At 43.3% G+C, this 23,478-nt stretch overlaps 1 protein-coding gene and 1 long non-coding RNA gene across 5 annotated transcripts in view; one reads left to right on the forward strand and one right to left on the reverse strand.

Moving 5' to 3' along the window:
- The window catches only part of SDK2 (sidekick cell adhesion molecule 2), an 876,954-nt gene that overhangs the window by 381,800 nt on the left and 471,676 nt on the right, over positions 1-23,478 (reverse strand). The gene's annotated exons all lie outside the window — the stretch shown is intronic.
- Positions 1,573-13,164, forward strand: LOC143935079 (uncharacterized). Its single transcript, XR_013263456.1, has 3 exons — positions 1,573-1,812; positions 12,447-12,599; positions 12,685-13,164. It is a non-coding gene; the product is annotated as an uncharacterized LOC143935079 (long non-coding RNA).

Here is a 23,478-nt window from a genome sequence, read left to right on the forward strand (position 1 = left end):
AGCTGGTAAGAATGCCAACATCCACATTTAAACACACTGCTGACATATAGTGGGGTAAATAATTATTTGATCCCCTGCAGATTATGTAAGTTTGCCCACTTACAAAGAAATGAAGGGTCTATAATTTTTATCATAGGTGTATGTTATATAAAAGAGTCAGAATATCAACCAAAAATCCAGAAAAAACACACAATACAATTGTTAGAAATGGAGTTGCAGTTCAGTGAGTAAAGTAAGTATTTGATCCCCAACCAACCAATAATAATTCTGGTTCCCACAGACTGGCTACAGCAGGTGCTCATGTGGTACACAGATCAGTCCTGTCAATGTAAGAAGGTTCTCCAACCAACAACTCGTTATGTGTATAAAAGACACCTGTCCACAGAATCTTTCCATTCAAACCCTCACCATCATGGGGAAGACCAAAGGGCTGTCAAAGGACATCGGGGACAAGATTGTAGACCTGCACAAGGCTGGAATGGGCTACAAGACCATCAGCAAGAAGCTTGGTGAGGAGGAGACAACTGTTGGAGCGATTATTCGCAAAAGGAAAAAATACTAAATAACCATCAATCGCCCTCAGTCTGGAGCTCCAGCAAGGTTTCTCCTCATGGGGTGAGGATGGTCATGAGAAAAGTGAGGGATCCGCCCAGAACTACACGGGATGAGCTTGTGAATGATCTCAAGGCAGTTGGGCCCACAGTTACCAAACAGACCATTGGTAGCACAATACACCGCCATGGATTGAAATCCTGCAGCACCCGCAAGGTCCTCCTCCTCAAGAAGACACATGTACAGGAACGTCTGAAGTTTGTCAACGAACATCTAAATGATTCAGAGAAGGATTGGGGAGAAAGTTCTGTGGTCAGATGAGACCAAATTGAGCTCTTTGGCATTAACTCGACTCGCTGTGCTTTGAGGAAGAAAAAAGCTGACTGGGACCAGAAGAACACCATCCATCCCTACAGTGAAGCACGGAGGTGGAAACATGATGCTTTGAGGCCGTTTCTCTACTAAAGGTAGAAGACCGACTTTGCCGCATTGAGGGGCCAATGGACATGTATTGTAAAATGGGGGGGGGGGGAGAACCAAAAGGGGGGTGTTGTGAAAGCAAATGGTTAGGGGCACATGCACAGTTACAGTTACTCCACCGAGGAGACCACAAAAGGTGTTCTAGTCTTGAGAGAACTTGAAGTCAGAATCTACTCTAAGCCACTCCCAGCCCACACAAATGAAAAAATTAATTTAAAAAAAAGGCCTAGCCCTGCCTAAATTTACTCGTTCTCACAAAAAAATCCTAACTCTAGCACCTTCCTAAGTAGAGGGTGCTACAAAAAAGATGATAAACATTTTTTTGGTGTACAGTGCTGCATGACTGAGTAATTGTCATTCAAAGTGTGACAGCGCTGAAAGCTGAAAATGAGCCTGGACAGTGAGGGGGTGAAAGTGTGCGCTATTGAGGTGGCTAAGGTAATAAATAAATAAAATGTTGTACACGGACTGCTCCTTTAATTTAAAGTGACGATGCCATGAGCCAGGTTTGGCTGCGCGCCCGCACAGGCGCACGTCGGAACTCTTGCTGGCAAAGCACGGCCTCGTATCACAATGGCGCGGGGAAAGGTCGTGCTGGCTGTGCAGAGGCTGTCGGTGAGGAGTGATATTTTCGATGAACCCGCGCTGCCTGTCACGTCCCCCGTTCCCCTCTCTGCTTCCTACCTCTGTATCCTTCTCCTGCAGCTTCACAGTGACAGGCTCAATTGCTGCTCCGGAGTTCTGTGTCACCGCTAAGTACGGCGTTTGTAAAATTAGAAGGTAATTAGAGGCTCGTCACTGACAGATTTGGAATAAGAGGCAGCAAGAGGGGGGGGGGGGGGGGGTAAGGTAAGTTAAGTACCTGCGAGGTGAGACGGGTTTGATATGTTGGGGAAGGAAGAGGCAGGTGAAGGGTTAAGTGATTAACTGAGTGTTATGTAGAAAGATACGTTCTATTTAAAGATACATTGTGCATAATGATACATTGTATATAATGATACATTCTATTAAAAAAAAGGTACATTCTATATAAAGATACATCCTGTTTTCATCAAAGGTTGCCATTTCCACTCATTCGCGCTTAGAAAAAAAAAAAATCATTGTAGATAAAAGATAAATTCCATATAAAAGTTTAAAATTTATACCAAGCCCCCAACTTCTTATACATTTTTTTTCCTGGAGACCCCCATGGAGAGACCTGTACTTTGCAAGTTTGTGTCACCCCCCCCTCAACAACCTACAAGGCAGCGCCAGGACAAGGGGTGGGGAGAAAGGGCAGCTGCCCTGGGCACTCTGGTATCATGAGAGGTGTGTGTGGGGGCTGGAAGAGGTGATATTGTGGGGGAGAGAAGGGATTTGTGCTAGGAGGGGATTTTTTTTGGGGGGGGGGGGATTTGTGCTAGTAGGGATGATTGTGGGTAATTGTGTTAGAAGGGGAAATTTGAAAGGGGGGGATTTGTGCTAGGAGGGTGGATGAGGGGATTTGGAGTGGGGGGTGGTGAAGAGGATGTGTACTAGAAGGGGAAATTTGGGGGGGTTCTAGGAGTTATTTGGGGGGGTTCTATTGAGAGGGGAATGGGGGCGAGAGGATTTGTGCTAGGGAGGGACTTTTTTGGTGGGGCGGGGGGGGGACTTGTGCTAGTAGGGATGATTGGGAAGTAATTGTGCTAGGAGGGGAAATTTGAAGGGGGGGGGGGGATTTGTGTTAGGAGGGTGGATGAGGTGATTTGGAGTGGGGGGCAGGGGAGAGGATGTGTACTGGGCATTTTTGAGAGAGTTTGAGCTGGGAGGGGGGATTGGGGGCAAATGTTTATGCTAGGAGGGGGATTTCAGAGTCCTGGGCTCTAGATGACCTTCTCCCGGTGCTGCTACTAGGCCAGCAGGAAGGTGTTTTTTTTTTTTGAGGCAGTAGTTAATTTATCCTGATTTGTAGACAATCCAACTAGGAGCGGGTGACATCGGCGTTCAGCATTGGAATGGTGGCTGAAATGGGAAGAGTTCTGGTGAGAATATCCAACAACTAGAGCCCCTGCTAGATCCAAGAGACCGATGTATGATTTAAAGTGTACATCAAGCCAAACATTTTTTTTTATCCTAGTTTTGGATAATGTGAGCAAGGATTAGAACCCCTGCTGGGTTTTATTCCTATCAAAGGTCTCGCTTCCTGTCCTGTCCAGTTAAATACCTTTAGCTACATTGTTTAAACCCTGATGAAGGGGGATTGTTGACCACAGAAGCGCATTGCCTTGGATGCCTCGTTTCCTTATTATCATTCATCTGATTATTAAATGACTTTGGACTTTCAAGACAACTGTTAGGGGCCCTGTTGATTTGAGTACACTGGGATTTCTCCAGCCGGGTGGCTCCCCATTGCTGGAGGCTACTACTCTTTGTGGAGAGCTGCTGAACCTACACCAATTCCTTCTCATGGGTTAAAGAACGTCAGATGTCACTGCTTTATGAATATGTCCCTTAACTTTCCAGTAACCAGGCAGGACTACAATTTTAGTTATGGGTGGAGGTGATGGTAAAATAAACTATTGATTCATCAATCAGTTTATCAGTCCAAATCTATCCATCTATCTATGGAGATTCCTCCATATCTACTCTAACGCTATCCCTCCATATCCACTCTTATTATCCCTCCATATCCACTCTTATTATCCCTCCATATCCACTCTTATTATCCCTCCATATCCACTCTTATTATCCCTCCATATCCACTCTTATTATCCCTTCATATCCACTCTTATTATCCCTCCATATCCACTCTTATTATCCCTCCATATCCACTCTTATTATCCCTCCATATCCACTCTTATTATCCCTCCATATCCACTCTTATTATCCCTCCATATCCACTCTTATTATCCCTCCATATCTACTCATTAGCCAATGATATCTACTCATTAGCCAATGATATCTACTCATTATCCAATGATATCTACTCATTATCCAATGATATCTACTCTTATTATCCCTCCATATCTACTCTTATTATCCCTCCATATCTACTCTTATTATCCATCCATATCTACTCATTATCCATCCATATCTACTCTTATTATCCATCCATATCTACTCTATCGCTATCTATCCATATTTACTCTCATAATCCATGCATATATGCTCTATCATTATCCATCCATATCTACTCCATCATTATCCATCCATATCTACTCCATCATTATCCATCCATATCTACTCCATCATTATCCATCCATATCTACTCCATCATTATCCATCCATATCTACTCCATCATTATCCATCCATATCTACTCCATCATTATCCATCCATATCTACTCCATCATTATCCATCCATATCTACTCCATCATTATCCATCCATATCTACTCCATCATTATCCATCCATATCTACTCCATCATTATCCATCCATATCTACTCCATCATTATCCCTCCATATCTACTCCATCATTATCCATCCATATCTACTCCATCATTATCCATCCATATCTACTCCATCATTATCCATCCATATCTACTCCATCATTATCCATCCATATCTACTCCATCATTATCCATCCATATCTACTCCATCATTATATATCCAAACTCTCATTATCCATGCATATATACTCTCATTATCCATGCATATATGCTCTATCACTATCCATCCAGATCTAACCTATCACTATCCATCCATATCTACTCTCATTATCCATCCATATCTACTCTCATTATCCATCCATATCTACTCTCATTATCCATCCATATCTACTCTCATTATCCATCCATATCTACTCTCTCACTATCTATGTCGACTCTACTGTCATCCATTCATATCTACTCTACCACTAGTATCCATGTGTACTCTTTCATTATCCATCCATATCTACTGTATCGCCATCAATTCATATTTACTCTATCACCATCTATCAATATCAATCTCTCTTTCTATATCTAATTATACCCTCACACCAGTCTGAGAGTCATTCCCTCCTTACCATTCAAGAAAGTCTTTCTGCTCCCACCATGCTAACCGCCTTTGTGGACATCACTTATGGCAAATCCTGTCAATGTCCAAAACTCTACCGAGAACTGCGTACACACGGGCGGAATGCCCGACAGAAAAAGTCCAACGGGAGCTTTTCATCGTATATTCCAATCGTGTGTATGCCCCATCTGACTTTTTATGTCGAAAATTCTGAAGGACCTAGAAATAGAACATGTTCTAAATATTTCCGACGGAACCAATTCCCTTTCGGGAAAACCTCTCGTCAGTACGTTGTTCCGATGGACCAAAAACGACGCATGCTCTGAAGCAAGTACGAGACGGAAGCTTTTGGCTACTGGCTATTGAACTTCCTTTTTCTAGTCCCGTCGTACGTGTTGTACGTCACCGCGTTCTTGACGGTCGGACTGTGGTACGCAAGATAATTTCAGCGGAACTCCATTGGAAAAACCTTCGGCGTTTATTCCGACTGGGAAAACCGGTCGTGTGTACAGGGCATTAGAGGGAAGAAAAGTTCTGTCAAAAGAAACCATCACATAGAGAGAGGAGGATCAAATAATAGAACAACCCATAAATGGTTGTAGCCCATACACAATTATGAAATTGTCCATGTCCTCAGAGGAAGGATGTCCTGGAAATGGAGCGAGTACAAAGAAGGGCAACAAAGCTAATAAAGGGTCTGGAGGATATGAGTTATGAGGAAAGGTTGTGATCTCTGAACTTATTCTCTCTGGAGAGGGGATATGATTTCAATATACAAATACCGGACTGGTGACCCCACAATAGGGATAAAAACTCCCTTCCAAGAAGAAGTTAACAAGACTCGTGGCCACTCATTAGAAGAAAGGAGGCTTAACCTTAAACTACTTAGAGGGTTCTTTACTGTAAGAGCAGCAATTCCCTTCTACAGGCGGTGGATGTTGAATTGCTTTCCACAGGCGGTGGCCTCAGCGGGGGGTGGGGGCATCCATAGTTTCAAGAAACTATTAGCTAAGCACCTGAACGACCGCAACATACAGGGATATACAATGTAATACTGACATATAATCACACACATAGGTTGGACTTGATGGACTTGTGTCTTTTTTCGACCTCACCTACTATGTAACACAACTGCAGGTCACTAGGAAGAGTTCCTATCTGGTCTGCTCTAAGTTTATCAAAAGGTGCCACCAGAAATAATTTACATCATGTCCAAATGCAACAGAACATCCTGCTCATTGGTCATTGATGAAATGTTCTCCCAAGTCCTTCTTAAAGTGGTTGTAAACCCTTACAAACCACTTTGACCTACAGGTAAGCCTAGATTAAGGCTTACCTGTAGGTCCAAGAAATATCTCCCAAACCTATACGGTTTTGGAGATATTTGCCCGAAGACGGCACCGCTGTCTACGGCGCATGCGCCGTAGACAGCGGCGCGCAGGCGCACTTAGCGTGGCATCGGCGATGACGAAGATGCCGCGCATCTCGGCTCCCGTGCGCATGCGCGTCTCGGCTCCCGTGCGCATGCGCGGTAGTGACGTCATCGCTGCTCCGGCGAATCACAGCGCCGGAGCAGCGAGACCCACAGAGACCCACCAAGATTTGCAGGGAATGAAAGAGGAAGTAAACTCATCAGGGTTTACTTCCTCTTTAAGTCTTGCTTAAAGGCCTAAAAAAAAGGATGCATGTTTTTTTAGACGCATTAAAAATGCTTTCAAGCAAACGCACACCACAAAGTGTATCGAAGATACTTCCTGCTATGGGTGACAATGGTTTCCTAGTTGTGCTCCTGAATTGTCCCCCTGCCATAAGTCACCCTGTGGAGAAACGCATTGGGCAGACATGGTTCACTGTTAACCCAGCCCAGAGCAATGATGTGCAGCTGGCTCCCGAGTGAGCCCATGCAGACAGGTAGTCGCCGAAAGAGGCTTCGGCAGATGGAAAAAGAGTATAAAAAAAAAGATGAAAACAGTATTTCATGGTTAAAAAAATAAATAAATAAATGCCATTTGATTTTAACTAAATGTTGTCCAGTTAGGCTCGGTTCACACCAGACGCGGCACGACTTGCCGCGCCGCGACCTGACAAGTCGCCCCCGTTCTGTACTACGGAACCGTTCTAATAGGAGCGACTCGAGTCGCTCCGACTTAGAAAAAAGGTTCCTGTACTACTTTTGCGACGACCTCGGGCGACTTGCATTGACTTCTATACAGAAGTCGTTTTGCAAGTCGCCGCTGAGGTCGCGGCAGGTCGCGGCGCGGCAAGTCGTGCCGCATCTGGTGTGAACCGAGCCTTAGGGTTTTCTCCTCCATTTTAAACACGTTTTATCAATCACAAAGGAGAGACGTAGTTCTAGAGCAAGTCTAAAGGAAAAACACAAGTTGAAAGTGCCACATCCCTCTTAAAGTAGAAAAACACAGAAAATAAACATTTTTGGGACTTTTTAAGCGCATACATATACAAAAAGGAGAAATATATATAGAAAAATATAAAAGTTTGTTCAATTAAAAAATCAGAGATAACAATTTACACGTATAGTGGTATCTGTTACTGATCATTTTATTTTTGTTAATGGATTTTTTAATTGAATAAAATTTATATTTTTCTATATATTTCTCCTTTTGTATATGTATGCTCTTAAAAAGTCTCCAAAAAAAAATATTTTCAGTTTTTTTTTCTACTTAAGGCTGGGTTCACACTGAAGCGATGCAGGAACGCGGCGAATCCGCGGCGGGTTCCCGCATCGCATGCCTCCCGCCGGCAGTTCACACTGCCCTATGCGTACTGCTGGGAGTGTCAGTGAAACCTTAACGACACCCCCAGATCAGTTCGCATATCGCAGTGCGATCTGCAAACTCGGACAGGAATCGGATCGTATGGTGTGAACACCCATGCGATCCGATTCTGCTGCGGACCAAAAAAAAGGGTCCTGTGCGATTTTGGAGCGGGTGCGATGCGAATTCAGCCATACTATCTGTATGGCTGAACTCGCATCGCACAGAGATCGGATGTGATTTGCACTGCAGTGCGGTGCGAATCACATCCGGGTCTCCCAGCCGCAGCAGTGTGAACCCAGCCTTAAGCACATACATATACAAAAAGGAGAAATATATATAGAAAAATAAAAATTTTATTCAATTAAAAAATCCGAGATAACAATTTACACGTATAGTGGTATCTGCTGCTGATCAATTTATCCTTGTTAATGGATTTTTTAATTTAATAAAATTTATATTTTTCTATATATATTTCTCCTTTTGTATATGTATGCGCTTAAAGTAGAAAAACACAGAAAAGAAACATTTTTGGGACTCTTTAAGCGCATACATGTACAAAAAAGGAGAAATTATATATATATATATATATATATATATATATATATATATAAATTTTATTCAATTAAAAAATCAAAGATAACAATTTACACGTATAGTGGTATCTGTTACTGATCAATTTATCCTTGTTAATGGATTTTTTAATTTAATAAAATTCATATTTTTCTATATATATTTCTCCTTTTGTATATGTATGTGCTTAAAGTAGAAAAACACAGAAAATACACTTTTTTGGGGACTTTTTAAGCGCATATATATACAAAAAGAAGAAATATATATATATAGAAGAATATAACAATTTACATGTATAGTGGTATCTGTTATTGATCAATTTATCCTTGTTTATGGATTTTTAATTGAATAAAATTTGTTTCTATATATATATTTCTCCTTTTGTTAATGTATGCTCTTAAAAAGTCCCAAAAAAATGTATTTTCTGTTTTTTTCTACTTTAAGCGCATACATATACTAAAAGGAGAAATATATATAGAAAAATAAAAATTTAATTCAATTAAAAAATCCGAGATAACAATTTGCACATATATGTTACTGATCAATCTATCCTTGTTTATGGATTTTTTTAATTGAATAAAATTTATATTTTTCTATAAATATTTCTCCTTTTGTATATGTATGCGCTTAAAGTTGAAAAACACAGAAAATACATTCTTGGGGGACTTTTTAAGCGCATATTTATATATATATATATATATATATATATATATATATATATATATATATACACACACACAAAGGGAGAAATGTATATAGAAAAATATAAATTTTAATTAATTAAAAAATCAGAGATAACAATTTACACGTATAGTGGTATCTGTTACTGATCAATTTATCCTTGTTTATGGATTTTTTAATTGAATAAAATGTATCTTTTTCTATATATATTTCTCATTTTGTATATGTATACGCTTAAAAAGTCCCCACAAAAAAAATTTCTGTGTTTTTCTACTTTAAGCGCATATATATACAAAAATGAAAAATATATATAGAAAAAATATAAATTTTAGTTAATTAAAAAATCAGAGATAACAATTTACACGTATAGTGGTATCTGTTACTGATCAATTTATCCTTATTAATGAATTTTTTAATTGCATAAAATGTATCTTTTTCTATATAGATTTCTCCTTTTGTATATGTATGCACTTAAAGTAGAAAAACACAGAAAATACACTTTTTTGGGACTTTTTAAGCGCATATATATATATATATATATATATACACGAAAGGAGAAATATATATAGAAAAATATACATTTTATTCAATTAAAAAATCCAAGATAACAATTTACACATATAGTGGTATTTGTTACTGATCAATTTATCCTTGTTTATGGATTTTTTAATTGAATAAAATTTATATTTTTCTATATATATTTCTCATTTTGTATATGTATGCGCTTAAAAAGTCCCCACAAAAAAATATTTTCTGTGTTTTTCTACGTTTTATCAAAATGTTTTCGTTTTTTTTGCAAACCTGAAAATAAAAGCAAAAAAAAAAAAAAATTTGCAGACAGACGTATTTTTCGAACGATCTGTTGGGCGCCTTGCTGAAATCGATGTGACCCCGGGGGTAACTCTCGGGGGCTCCGACTGAAAGCTTCTGTCACAAATCGGACAGGTGAGGGCCCGTCTGCCGCTGGTCTTCCCAAATCTGTGAGCACCTGAACAGATCAAACAAGCCAGCCGGAGGAAAATCAATTTCCCATCTCAGTGCAGGCCGAAGGTCGCTTACCAGCCCCGGAGAAGAGCAATCCTACCACGGCGTGCGGTGGGGGGGAACGTACAGACCTGCACAGCACTATATCATTACAGTAATCTCTACCGGCTCCAGTACTGAGCCATGCTGGACTATCACAAGCTTAGAAGAAGCTGCATTTTGAGTTCTGCAAGCAAGAACATTCATTTCTGAAGACATTAATGGACGGAGTCGTACCCGCTTCTGCTCTCCAGCCACTTAAGGACCGGATCCTTTTTGGCACTTTTTGCTTACAAATAAAATGAGTACTTTTTGCTAGAAAATTACTCTGAACCCACAAACATTATATATATTTTGTTAGCACAGTCCCGAGAGAATAAAATGGCGATTTTTATGTCACAGCCCTTTTTCAAATGCAAGTTTTTTGTAAAAAATATACTCAATTTTAATGAAAAAAAAGATATATGCCAATTTTTTGTAAAATATAAAGATGACATCACTGCGAGTAAATAGATACCTAACATGTCACACTTTAAAATTGTGCACACTAAAAATCTCCATAATTTTTTTTTTCTCACGTTTTTTTTTTTTTTTACTGTCCCTTTAATTTTAATTAGTTTTTTTTTTTTTTTTACTTGGATCACTTTTATTCCTATTCCAGGTAATGGAAACATCCCATTTAATAAAAATACGGGGTGGTGGGTCCTCTATATGGAGAGATCTGGGGTCTATGAGACTCCAAATCTTTCCTCTACCATTGAATGTAAAAGATCAAGAAAAAAAAAAAAAGATCTTTTGCTTTAAAAAAAAAAAAAAAAACTTCTGCCTTAGACCAGAAGTGATGTCATGACACTTTTTTTTTAGGAATGTGAGCTCCAGTGGCTCTTCGCTCCCCAGCTCCATCAATGAGAATTACCCCCACCTCCATTAATAGCCTTCCCTCCCCCACCTCCATCAATGTGCCTTCCCTCCCCCCCTCTATCAATGAGCCTTTCCTCCATCTCCATTAATAAGCCTTGCGCCCCCCCCCCCACCTCCATTAATGAGCCTCCCCTCCCCCACCTCCATCAGTGAGCCTTCCCTCCACATCTCCATCAATTACCCTCCCCACCTCCATCAATGTGCCTTCCCCCCACCTCCATCAATTACCCTTCCCCCCACCTCCATCAATTACCCTTCCCCCCACCATCTCCATCAATTACCCTTCCCCCCACCATCTCCATCAATTAACCTTCCCCCCACCTCCATCAATTACCCTTCCCCCCCACCTCCATCAATTACTCTTCCCCCTCACCTCCATCAATTACCCTCCCCCACCTCCATCAATGAGTCTTCCCTCCTCATCACCATTAATGAGCCTCCCCTCCTGTACCTCAATCAATTACCCTTCCCCCACCTCGATTAATTACCCTTCCCCTCACCTCCATCAATGAGTCTTCCCTCCCCGACCTCCATCAATGAGCCTTCCCTCTTCACCTCCATCAATGAGCCTTCCCTCCCCACCTCCATCAATGAGCCTCCCTTCCCCCACCTCCATTAATTACCCTTCCCTCCACCTCCATCAATTACCCTTCCCTCCACCTCCATCAATTACCCTTCCCTCCACCTCCATCAATTACCCTTCCCTCCACCTCCATCAATTTCCCTTTCCCCTCACCTCCATCAATTACCCTTCCCCTCACCTCCATCAATTACCCTTCCCCCCACCTCCATCAATTACCCTTCCCCCCACCTCCATCAATTACCCTTCCCCCCACCTCCATCAATTACCCTTCCCCCCACCTCCATCAATAAGTCTTCCCTCCTCACCTCCATTAATGAGCATCCCCCTTCCCTACCTCCTGCACCTCCTGCACGGTTTTGGGGGGTGGGGGCATCCTATTGGCACGTCAACATCGCGCATCCCCTTTGGACGTATTCGGTTTCTACACTCGCGAGCAGATCGGGGGAGTTCCGGTGGCGGAGGCTCGGCCATTGTGCACCTGACCCTCCTTCCCCCCCGTCTCCTCCCTTTCGTCTGCTGCGCTGGCATGACATCAGCAGCGTCACTGTTTGTGGCGCCCACATAAGCATCTCCCAGGCACGCTCGGATGCTCAAGGCTCTCCCCGCACGTTTTTTTCACGCAAGTCCAGGATTCTCCCTGTTCCTGCTGTACACATCCACACATTTGAGTTAATCAGGTGCACATATCATCATCTTTGGTTTGCCTGCACTTCCTCTCCATGCTCATCACTGATGGCACTCTACCTTTCTCCATTTTTCTTTTATTTCCCCATTTAGATGGGATTATCAGTATCTCCCCTTACACTAACTTCACCCTTGGTCCGTTTTTTCTCACTCCCTCTCACTTTCTCCTTCCCAACTAGCGCACCTATGCTTCACTTTTCCCATTCATTCACATTTAGGTTGCCTTGCGCTCCCATGCCTCTCCCAGTGTTGCTTGTGGGGTGCTTCAGACGAGTCGTCCGCCGCGGCTCCCGCTGTTGGGTGCCCTCCTATGGCCGGCTTTGGTACCTGGTACCACACCACCACCATATGAACCATGGAGAAGTCAACAGGTATTTGGTTGGGGAATTTTATATCCCACCTGTATACATGTTTTTACCTATATTATACCACTCATGCTCAATTTTCTATTCATAGATATATCTTGTGCTTGCTCCTGACGAGTGGCCTCCTAGCCACGAAACGCGTAGAGCTGCCATACACTATGCTTCTGATAATTTTCATCTGATTATTATCTTTACCTTTAATACTCTATCATCATGGGACCAAGGAGTTCATAGGTCTTGCAAGTATTACTGATACTACTGCTTAATCTTATATATACCTTGGTGAACTCTGGAAGATTTCTGCTTGCCCCAGCATGTTACATTTTTATGTCCTTATGTACTATATTACTGTATTACTATTATATGATCGTCACATGTATTTACTTGTTATGCTTAATTGTATTTTAGGGCATTCAATAAAACTTCCATTACGTTTACCAACTTACCTCCTTTGCAACCATGTGCTTCACATAAAGTCCCATCTTTTTGCCCCCTCATTTTTTGACATGACAAGGGATGGAAATACCCAGGGATGGTACAATTGGCTCCACCAAGCCATGCGGCCCCAGAAAGTCCCTCAATATAGAATTCCTCTCCTTAATATCAATGAGCCTTCCCTCCCCACCTCCATCAATGAGCCTCCCCTCCCCCACCTCCATTAATTACCCTTCCCTCCCCACCTCCATGAATTACCCTCCATCACCTCCATCAATTACCCTTCCCCCCACCTTCATCAATTACCCTTCCCCCCCCACCTCCATCAATGAGTCTTCCCCCCCACCTCCATCAATGAGTCTTCCCTCCTCACCTCCATTAATGAGCCTCCCCTTCCCTACCTCAATCAATTACCCTTCCCTCCCCACCTCCATCAATGAGCCTTCCCTCCCCCACCTCCATCAATGAGCCTTCCCTCCCCCACCTCCATCAATGAGCCTTCACTCCCCACCTCCATCAATGAGCCTTCCCTCCCCACTTCCATCAATGAGCCTTCCCTCCCCACTTCCATCAATGAGCCTTCCCTCCCCAACTCCATCAATTACCCTCCCCCCACACCACCTCCAGCGATGATACTTCCCTCCCCACCTCCACCAATGATCCTTGGCTGCACATGACCTTGTCACCGGTTGACCATTTTTCCTTCCATGGACCACTTTTGGTCGGTCCAGACCGGGAACAGCCCACAAGAGCTGCAGTTTTGGAGTTGCTCTGACCCAGTCAGTCATCTATAGATTACAATTGGGCCCTTGTCAAAGTCCCTCAAATCCTTACACTTGTCCATTTTTTCTGCTTTTAATATATCAACTTCAGGGACAACATGTTCACTTGCTCCCTCATATATATACCCCCCCCCCCCCACTTTCAGATGTCATTGTAATGAGAATCAATGTTATTCAGGCTACCTGTCATTTGGTATAATATTATGGCTGATTGGTTGAGGTCCATGTCATAGGATTGTATGTACCCCCACCTCCTCCTCCTCCCCTCCCCCAGGGGTATATGTGAGCAGCCTTACCAAAGTCATTCAATGAGAAAGTCATTGACCTCAGATCAATAACAGGAGATCTAGCGCCTCTTGTGTATGAATCCACCAATAAAAACCTGGCAGGGGTTCCAACAACGCCTCAACGCTCCATCCAAAACTAAAAAAATAAATAATTAAAAAAAAAGTTTCGGTTTTGGATACATTGTAATCACTTCACATCCGCCACATTGGCTGGAAAACGTTGCGTTCGTAGCTTCCTTCACTCCGCGATCCGCGTCTCTCCCGCCAGCAGGTAGATGCCGCAATGTGCTTTTATTTCTATTTTTATTTATTTTTTTCCCTCACAAAACATGTTAAATGAATTTGTGCAAATTATGAAACGCTAATTGTCAGATGCAACAAAATCTAATCTATCCAGCTGGCGGGTCCCCGGCGACGCTCAGACGCGCTCTTGTGTGTATTCTCTAATAAACCAAACCAGGAGCTAATTACGTTTCCGCCTTCCGCAAGTCAGGCGAGAGCCGAGCCGGCGTCCCAGCCAGATGTGCAGAGAAGGGGGGGGGGGGGGACAACAAAACGCTGGCAGCAAAAATCGCAGTCCCATAGAAGAGGACGCATCAGAATACCAAATGACCGTCATATTTAAAAAAAATAATAATCCACTTGTTAGAATGCAGACCGTATATTCCAAACGCTGATCGGGAGGATTTCAAAAAGAACAGCAATTCACCGTTATAATTACAAAATGATTAATTCAGTGTAGACAGACCGCCAAACCTGACTGGTGAGCCTTTCCGAAATCCCCTCCCCCTCCCCCCCCCCAAAAAAAAAAAAAAAAAGTTTAAGAAGGGCCCTTAAAGTTTTTTTGCACTTTTTTACATTTGATAGAGTTAAGAAAAAGTGTGGAAACTTTTTGAAGGACCCATATACGCTATATTGCCAAAAGTATTGGGACGCCTGCCTTTACACGCACGTGAACTTTAACCACTTGCTTACTGGGCACTTAAACCCCCCTCATGCCCAGACCAATTTTCAGCTTTCAGCGCTGATGCACTTTGACAATTGCGCGGCCATACAACACTGTACCCAAATCAAATTTTTATCATTTTTTTCCCACAAATAGAGCTTTCTTTTGGTGATATTTAATTACAGCTCAGAGTTTTATTTTTTGCTAAACAAAAAAATAAATAAATAAAAAATAATGTTTAATAGTTTGTTATAAAATTTTGCAAACAGGTCATTTTTCTCCTTCATTGAAGTGCGCTGATGAGGCGGCACTGATAGGCTGCACTGGTGGGCACTGATAGGCTGCATTGGTGGGCACTGATAGGCTGCAATGGTGGGCACTGATAGGCATAGTTAAGGCGGCACTAATAGGCACAGATAAGGCGGCACCGATGGGCACAGATAAGGCGGCACTGATGGGCAAAGATGGGCACAGATAAGATGGGCATGGATGGGTGGCACGGATGGGTGGCACTAAGGGGCACTGATAGGTACCACTGATAGATGGGACTGATGGGCACTGATAGGTGGCTCTGATAGGTGGCACTGCTGGGCGGCACTGATGGGCACTGATGGGCACTGGTAGATGACACTGATGGGCACGGATATGTGGCACTGGGGTGCAGCACCTTTGTTGAGGCAGATTGTGGGCACTGCTGGGTGGCACTGTGGGCACTGCTGGGTGGCACTGTGGGCACTGCTGGGTGGCACTATGGGCACTGCTGGGTGGCACTGACGGGGGGCACTTACTTTTTATTGAGGTGGCACTGGCAGGGGGCAGGTGGGCACTGGCAGGGCTGGCCGTGATCGGGACTGATCAGCTCTTTCTTTTTCTCCTCGCGCTGTCAGCGCGAGGAGGAATAATAGCCGATTACCGGCTCCGTTGTATCACATGATCAGCTGTCATTGGCTGACAGCTGATCACGTGATAAGGGGTCGGGATCGACCCCTTGCTCGGATCGGTGATCAGGCGAGTCTCAGACTCGCCGATCACAGGGCGCGCAGGCCGCTCGTGCACGGGACGACGTCAATAGACGTAGTCCCGGCAAAGGAGGTCCGCGCTGTAGCCGTCATTCGGCTATAGCGCGGGTCTCAAGTGGTTAATGACACCCCAGTCTTAGTCCGTAGGGTTCAATATTGAGTTTGCCCCGCCCCTTTGCAGCTATAACAGCTTCATCTCTTCTGGGAAGGCCGTCCACAAGGTTTAGGAAGTGTATCTATGGTAGTGATGGTGAACCTTGGCTCTCCAGATGTTTTGGAACTACATTTCCCATGATGCCCATGCATTCTGCAGTGTAGTTGAGCATCATGGGAAATGTAGTTCCAAAACATCTGGAGTGCCAAGGTTCGCCATCACTGCACTATGGGAATAAGAAATGGGGGGTAACAAACCCCAGGACTTTAAAAGGTGTTCAGAGATAGAAACAGGGTAAACAGATAACAGCATCAATTAAATTTAATATTTTATTGTAAAAGTAAAAAAACCATGAGGAAATTGAATCATCCAGGTTATAAGTTCCATTAAAAGGACTATATACAGACAATACCACTCAACAAGTTTTGATACATTGTAGATATACAGGACTCACATTAAACTGGATTGCTACAAAATAACCGCCAACAACCTCAGAGTATAATCCATTGTAATTAAAAGCTACAGACGCAATGCATGCAGAACGCAATTCTTCTATAGACTTGAAGTTCATATATAAAGAAAACAAATCACGGTCACATCTCTCGAAGGAACAAAGAGCTTCTAGAGGGATCCTCTCACCGCCGAACAATCATCCACTTCCAGCACAAACGGCGCAATGAAATTTCGTTTCAGGAACGGCTCAGATTTCACGATGTGTTGGCTCCGACTACAATGCGTTTCGGCAGAACACAAGCCCATTGTCACCGATCGCTATTCTCTCGGCAAATAAAAAAAAACGTGTTAAAAGGCCAATATAATTTCTATAAAACAACGATTCCTCTGTATACCGAATGTAATACAAAAGAGCTGAACTCAGCGCTTCGCTTCTAAATTGCTGCTTCGCGCCGCCGCAACCTTCGTCCCGCCGACCTTCGATGGATGGCAAAAAAAATAAAAATCATATTTCCTTAGAAATCACTGCATAAGCGCTATTTCACCGAAGACGGCCAAAGATATTCCAGAGCCGGTCCAAAGACTGTGAAAGGGAAATATACAGTGCCCCCCCCCCCCCCGACTCATATCAGAAATGCGCGTTTCTGGCCATGTTATACAAAATGTGCAAAAAAAACGCTAAAAATGTGCAATGCGCTTGCGGTGTTATTATTCCTTAATGGCAGCCTAAACATGGGTAGTGGTGAAAAAAGGCGTGCCGCTAAACGCAATTGGCTCGGTGCCAAAGATTGATACTTGAGTTTCTTTGGCACGTTTTTCACGTGATAGGCAACCCGTTCAACTCAATAGGCAGTCATACCAAAAGAAGGCGCTAAAACGCATTTCGCCAAACACGCTTGGTTCAGTGCCGAAATGTAGTACTTGAGCTTCTTAAACTCAATGGGTGGGCGTGGAAAAAAAATGCACTAAAAACGAGTCACCAAAAGCGCTTGGCTTGGTGCCAGAATGTGGTACTTAAGCTTCTTTGGCGTGCTTTTCACGTGACAGGCAGCCCATTCAGTTCAGTGGGTGGTTGTGCCAAAATGTGCTAAACACGCAAAATGCGCTTGACTTGATGCCAGAATTTGGTACTTGAGCTTCTCTGGGCTGCCTGTTGCGCGAAAAAATGCACCATTCAACTCAATGAGCGATTGTACCAAAAATGCGCTAAAACCCGTAGCCTAACGAGCTTGGCTCCGTGCCAAAATGTGGTATTTGAGCCACTTTGGCATGTTTTTAGGTGACAGGCAGCCCATTCAACTTAATAGGCAGTCTTACCAAAAATTTGCTAAACCTCATGTCGCCAAACGCGCTTGGTTCAGTGCCACAATACGGTACTTGAGCTTGTTTGGTCCATTTTTCACGCAACAGGCAGCCCAATTAACTCAATGGGTGGTCGTGGCAAAATGCACTAAAACGAGTCGCCAAAAGTGCTTGGCTCAGTGCCAAAATTTGGCATTCGAGCTTCTTTGGCGGGTTTTGGCATGACAGGCAGGCCATTCAACTCAAAGGGCAGTTAAACCAAAAATATGCTAAAACGTGTTGCCTAACGTGCTTGGCTTGGTGCCAAAATTCAATACTTAAGCTTCTTTGGCACGTTTTTTGAACGTCAGATAGCCCATTCAAGTCATACCAAAAAAAAATGCGCTAAAATGTGTCGCCAAAAGCACTTTGCTTGGTGCCAAAATGTGGTACTTGAGCTTCTTTAGTGTGTTTTTCAAGCAACAGGCAGGCCATTCAAACTCACAGGGCGGCCATACTAAAAATGTGTTAAGATATGTGTCGCCAAACGCGCTTGGCTTACTGCCAAAATGTGGTACTTGAGCTTCTTTAGAGCATTATTCACTTGACAGGCAGCCCATTCAACTCAATGGGCAGTCGTGCCGAAAAAAGTGCCAAAACACGTGTTGCCGAACGCGCTTGGTTTGGTGCCTAAATGTGTTACTTGAGCTTCTTTGGAGCATTTTTCGCACAACAGGCAGCCCATTCAACTCAATGGGTGGTCATGGCAAAAATGCACTAAAATGAGTCGCCAAAAGCGTTGGTGGCAAAATTTTACGCTTCTTTGCCATGTTTTTCATGTGACAGGCAACCCATTCAACTCAATGGGCAGCCATACTAAAAAAATGTGCTTAAACGAGTTGCCAAAAGCACTTGGCTCGGTGCCCAAATTCAGTACTTGAGCTTCTTTGGCATGTTTGTTGGACAACCGGCAACCCGTTCAACTCAATGGTCGGTCGTGTTAAAATGCGCCAAAACGTGCTTGCCGCCAAAAATTGGTACTTGGAGCTTCTTTGGCCTTTTTACTCACGTGACATACTGCCCGTTCAACTCAATGGGCAGTCATACCAAACATGCGCTAAAACGCGTCACCAAACGCGTTTAGCTTGGTGACCAAATCTGGTACTTGAGCTTCTTTGGTGCGTTTTTTTTGGGTTTGCAACAGGCAGCCCATTCAACTCAATGGGTGGTCATGACAAAAATGCGCTGCAACACATTGCCAAATGCGTTTGGCTCACTGCCAAAATTCGGTACTTGAGCTTCTCTGGCACATTTCTCACGCAACAGGAAGGCCATTACACTCAATTCAAAGTCGTGCCAAAAAATGCGCTAAAACGCGTGCCGCCAAATGTGTTTGGTTCAGTGCCAAAGTTTGACACTTCAGCTTCTTTGGCGCAATTTTCACATGACAAGCAAGCCATTCACGATAAAAAAATCAAAAAAAAAAATCGCTAAAACGCATATTGCACAACAACGCGTCGCTAAAGCTCAAATGTAAACATAGCCTAATATGTGGTGGATTTATAGAGAACTATACAGAAGGAGCAATTATCACATTGTAACAATATCTACAAAATTAACGCACAAAGAAAACAAAGTTTCCTCAAATCTTAAACCGCAGTGTATCTTTAAAAATCAAAACACCTTTATAAGAATTTTTTTTTTTTTTTTTTATAAATACACAAAGTAAACATGTATAAAAAAAAAAAAGAAAGAAAGAATGAATATTCTATCAGCGATACTGTTGCCGGAATATTTAACACAAAAACGTGTTTCTAATTTGTCTCCGTTAGATACGGTGACAGCCAGCATGGTGCCCGGGGGGCTTCCTTAGGCACTCACATACTCTGCCTTGGGAGATCTCCATTCCTGCCTATCCTGCTTTTCTCTTCTCCATGTTAAATACCTCGTTCAACATAGCCAAGCTTCTCTCCGAAATAAAGACATCTTTTCTTGCGGCGGCCCCCATACAGCCGGGAGGACGCGGAATGCATCAGACCTTGCAGAATCCGGTGGCAGTAAAATGGCCGAAACAAGGATCTGATGGGTAGCGGCTCATTCGTTCTAGGTCAGGGGTCTCCAAACTATGGCCCTCCAGTTGTTCACAAACTACAAATCCCATCATGCCTAGACATGGCTGTGAATGTCAGAGTTTTACAGTGCCTCATGGGACGTGTAGTTCCGCAACTGCCATAGTTCAGAGATCTCCGATTCTAGGGCATGGACCCGGATCCTGCTGATCACATTTCTCTTTAACACTGTTGCATTTAAAAAGCTTCCCAAAATATACAACAGTTGTTACTTTGTTCCTGCCTTTCTCAACCTCCATCTCTGAGGAATTCTGAAAATACTCGTTTGGAGTCCAACGGACCCCCCACTAAAATCAGGCCATTGGATAAATGCCCCTTATATTGATGGTCAGTGGGAAAACATGCCTCCCATTACAGTGGTGACCTAGATGCCACACTTGCAGACAGTTACTAGGTAGTTGGTACAGTGATGCTGGCTCTGTGGAGTGGCATTGGGCCTGGAACTATGGTGGCATCAGATAAGGGGGGTTAATCAGCCACAGCTCAAGGAACCCTTAACCTCTGGAGGAACCCTAGGGTTCCACTTAACCCTTTGTGAAAATGGCTACTGGAAATATGGAACTACTAGACCTGGAACTATGGTGGCACCATCTGATGAGAGGCCAATCAACAACGGCTCAAGGAACCGCTAACAATCTCTGGAGGAACCCTGGGGTTGCACTGAACCCTCTGTGAAAATGGCTACTGGAAATATGGAACTACTAGACCTGGAACTATGGTGGCACCATCTGATGAGAGGCCAATCAACAATGGCTCAAGGAACCGCTAACAATCTCTGGAGGAACCCTGGGGTTGCACTGAACCCTTTGTGAGAATGACTACTGGAAAATGGAACTACTAGACCTGGAACTATGGTGGCACCATCAGATAGAAGGTCAATCAGCCAAAGCTCAAGGAACCCCTAACAACCTCTGAAGGAACTAGGGTTCCAATAAACCCCTTTAGAGAATGCCTGTTGTAAATATGAAATAGACCTAGAACTATGGTGGCACCATCAGATGGGAGGCCAATCAGCCATAGCTCAACAAACCCCTAACAACCTCTTGAGGAACACTGGGGTTCCATTGTATTCTGGCTGAGAATAACTGCTCTGTTCAGCCCTTCTTGTGTTTCCCATAGCTCTACCATGCTGTGTAAGCAACAGGGTGATTCTGCTATTCAATACTTCTTCTGCCTGCTGGTTCTACTATGAATGAGCATCAAGTTTTATCTTTGCTCCTCTAGACTCCAAAGCTTACATCTCCCCAACCAGTCTCCAGTGCCTGAAACACGTCCTCACCCCAATACCAGAGCCCCTTAAGCTTGTTGGGGTTGTATGGTAAGCGAATAAAGGAGCTCTAGATCAGTCTTTCTCGTACTTTTTAGCACAGAGGAAACCTTGAAAAATTATCAAATCTCAGGGAATATCTGCCTAAAAAAATCATGTATTTATAATGGTAGATTATTGTGATTTATAAGCCGTACACAATAAAAAAAAACATAAAAAATAAAAAACAATGTACCATATTTGACACCCAGAATAGATCATTTCAATATGTTCCTGTTCTAAAAGACAAAGCTTTTTATAGAAAATCATGCAAATAAAATAAGAAAAATAATAATGGACAGAAATATAGACAATCGAAATTGCATTGCCCCTCAGGCAGGGCCGTTGTTAAGGCAGGGCAAAAGGGGCAGCTGCCCTGGGCCCTGTCATTGTTGTGGGGCCCAAAGTAGCTTCCTCATACTTGCCGACTATCCCAGTTTAAATTCCCTTGTCCTTTGAAGTTTTAGTCTGGTGCTGTGTCCTGATATCTCAATCTGAAGTGCTGCTACTAATGCTGCCCAGCTCTGCCTTATTGTTGTGTACAGATGACTCACCTGCAGACCCCGTGTGTACATGTAAATAACCAACATTCATATGTAAATAGCGACAGCATTCATAACTAAATAGCTGTGGCCGGCAGCATAGATATGTAAATAAAGGCAGCATTCATATGTATATCATGCCCCCTTGCAGTGAGGAGATGATAGGCTGTAACCTCTAGCAACCAATCAGTGAGCAGTAATACTGTACAGTAATCTCAAGCAACCAATTAACAAGCAGAAATCATGTAACCTCTAGCAACTAATCAGAGAGCCGTAATGTGTGCTGTAACCTCTAGCAACCAGTCAGTAAGCAGTAATGATATGCTGTAACTGCTGGCAACCAACCGCAATTGCTGCGTGATCTGATAGAGTAGACGGATAGCTGCTATTTATTGTATGTATCAGAGCAGATGGAGAGTGAAATTGAATGCGGGGGGCCCCAAAAAAATTTTTGCCCAGGGTCCAATCAATATTAAAGACGGCCCTGCCCTCAGGTTGGAGGCAGTTCCATGCCACTGACTCTGCCAGGTAATGTTGGTGATGGGACTATGCAGGCAAAGGCAAGGCAGGAAATAAAGCCATCACTGATCTCTGCTCCAGGAGCCCCTGGCAAACTTGAAAGGAGCCAACGAGTTCCTGGTTGAGAAAGGGTGCTCAAGACATTCCAGGCCAGCCACCCTATGGTTCCTCAAGAGGTTGTTGGGGGTTCCTTCAGCTGTGGTTAATTGACTCCCCATCTGATGGTGCCTCCATAGTTCCAGGACCAGTGTCACTTGGCAAAGCTTTCTGAATGACACCAATGATCTTGGTGTCGATCAGCAAGCTTTCTGTAAGAGACATTCTTCTCTTATCCTCAATGTAAGGGGGCACTCTGCCCAATGACTCCTGATTTCATAGAACTCTAGGTTTTGTTTATGGTTCCTCAAGGTGTTGTTAACCTCCCATCTAATGGAGAATAGATACATTCATGTCCAATACCACTTGGCAGAGCTTGCTGAATGACACCAACGATCATGCCATTCAGTAAGCTGTCTGTAAGGAAAACATCTCACGGACTCCAGGTTTTGTGGAACCTTGCGGTTCCTTAAGGTGTTGTTTGGGGTTCCTTCAGCTGCGGTTGATGGACCTCCCATCTGATGGTGACTGTATAGTTTTAGGACCAATGCCACTTGGCTGAATGGCACCCATGATCTTTAACTGTCTTGTAAGGGGCACTCTTCCCCTTATCTAAAGGGGCACTCTTCCCACTTACTCTGGACAAATACATTTTATCAAGGGTTCCCTGATAAAATTAATTATTTCATGGGTTCCTCTGGGGTGAAAAAAAAAAAAGGGTCGAAGAAAGCTGCCCTAGACTTACAACACATCCTGCTGCAGCCACCCATCCCAGCTCAGGTGCAAGACTACCACTTGCTGCACAAGCTCAGAATCCCAGATTTTCAATGCGTAGGTATCTGCATACCGATGTTGGGTTTCACAGTTTATTATTCGTAAATGAAAAGATCATTCAGTGCAAGTCATCAAAAAGAGTCTCAACGCATTTCACATCAA

This window comes from Lithobates pipiens, unplaced genomic scaffold (assembly GCF_037356315.1).
Source record: "Lithobates pipiens isolate NorthernLeopardFrog02 unplaced genomic scaffold, aLitPip1_a1.2 Scaffold_28, whole genome shotgun sequence".
NCBI lineage: Eukaryota > Metazoa > Chordata > Amphibia > Anura > Ranidae > Lithobates > Lithobates pipiens.